Source organism: Populus nigra, chromosome 17 (assembly GCF_951802175.1).
Source record: "Populus nigra chromosome 17, ddPopNigr1.1, whole genome shotgun sequence".
NCBI classification, from domain to species: domain Eukaryota; kingdom Viridiplantae; phylum Streptophyta; class Magnoliopsida; order Malpighiales; family Salicaceae; genus Populus; species Populus nigra.
The window spans coordinates 5,355,238-5,356,844 of record NC_084868.1 but is presented as its reverse complement, the minus strand read 5'-3'; the positions used below and the strand labels follow the sequence as shown (position 1 = coordinate 5,356,844).

The 1,607-nt window shown below is 36.3% G+C and overlaps 1 pseudogene; it reads left to right on the top strand.

Annotated features, from left to right (window-relative positions):
- The first annotated feature begins 257 nt into the window (after nucleotides 1-257).
- LOC133677736 (small nucleolar RNA R71) lies at nucleotides 258-368 on the top strand (annotated as a pseudogene).
- Nucleotides 369-1,607: the final 1,239 nt, after the last annotated feature.

The following is a 1,607-nucleotide window of genomic DNA, read 5'->3' as shown; positions in this document are numbered from 1 at the left end:
CAAACTTGGCTTGGAGGTCATGATCTTCCCTAAGGTTGTACATACCCCCACTAGATGTATGAGGTTGGGTTTTACTTGGTGCCTCATAAGTACCTATTGTGTCCTAATTTTGTGCATTTTCAGCTAGCAAGTCTAAGTTTTCCATTGCTTTATTAGGGTCTTTATCCTCAAAAGTTCCATTGCACATCAATTCAACCATTTGCCTATCTCTAGGAGTTAACCCTTCATAAAAATGTGAAACTAATCTCCATGTGTCAAAACCATGATGGGGGCAAGTATTAATTAAGTCTCGATACCTATCCCAACATTGATAAAATGTTTCTCCTGGTTTTTGAGAGAAAGTAATGATTTGTCTTTTGAAAGAGTTTGTTTTGTGAGATGGAAAAAACTTCTTTAAAAATTGTTGTTGCATTTCATCCCAAGCACGAATGGATCCAGGTCTCAAATTTTGTAGCCATGTTTTAGCTTTATCTTTTAATGAAAAAGGAAAAAGCTTCAATCTAATGGTGTTCATGCTACAATTTGAGTCATTATATGTGTTGCAAACCTCCTCAAATTCCCTTAAATGTAAGTATGGATTTTCTAAATCTAAGCCATGAAAAGATGGTAAAAGTTGAATAATGTCTGTCTTAAAATTAAAATGAGATGCATTAGGAGGAAAAACTATGCATGAGGGTGCAATTGTTCTTGTGGGATTCATGTGGTCTCTAAGTGTTCTAACCCGAATATTCTCATTATGAAACGATTGGTTATTTTCTTCAGCCATATTTTCTGAAAATGATGAGGATACCCTAAAAAGTCTACAACTTAATGTACGTGACCACACTCTCATGCACGTGTAGGAAGATAATAAAGGTAAGAAAAGAAAAACAATAGAAAAAGAAACAAAACAAAAGAAACAAAGTTAGATACAAGAAAAATAAAATTAATACTATAATTTGTACAAGAATTTACCTCCCCGGCAACGGCGCCAAAAACTTGACACGACCAAAAGATTGATGTCTTTTCCCAAGTGCAGGAGTGTCGAAGTAATAAATAACCCGGCAAAACCGGGGTCGAACCACAGAGAGGTTACTTGTATAAATTATAAGCAACAATAATACTACAACAATAGTAACAACAACAACAACAATAATAATAGTAGTAATACTAATAATAGTAGTAGTAGTAGTAGTAGTAGTAGTAGTAGTAGTAATAATACCAATAATAATACCAATAATACTATTAATAATGATAATAATAAAAGTGAGAAACAAGAGAGAGAAGCTCTCGGTTGCAGGAAGTGGAAAATTCGCTACTGTTCCCGTTCTCCATTTTCTCGTGCAACGTTTCATCTCTTGTTATCTGCACTCTCATTGGCTCTTCTCATATTCTCTTGGCATAATTAATTCATGGCCAAGTCTAAGAAAAAATCATCGGTGCTGCGGTTTGCCCAGCGTGATTACGATTCCTGCAAGACGCACCCTTCTTCCTCAAATGCCCAGCGATCTTTGAGTCGAAGTGTTTCTCCATGTGGACATCACTCCTCTGGTCCATCTCGGTCCATCTCACCCCCCTCTGTCCCTCCACGAACAACCATTTCTCTTGCAGATGTTGTTATTTCCAAT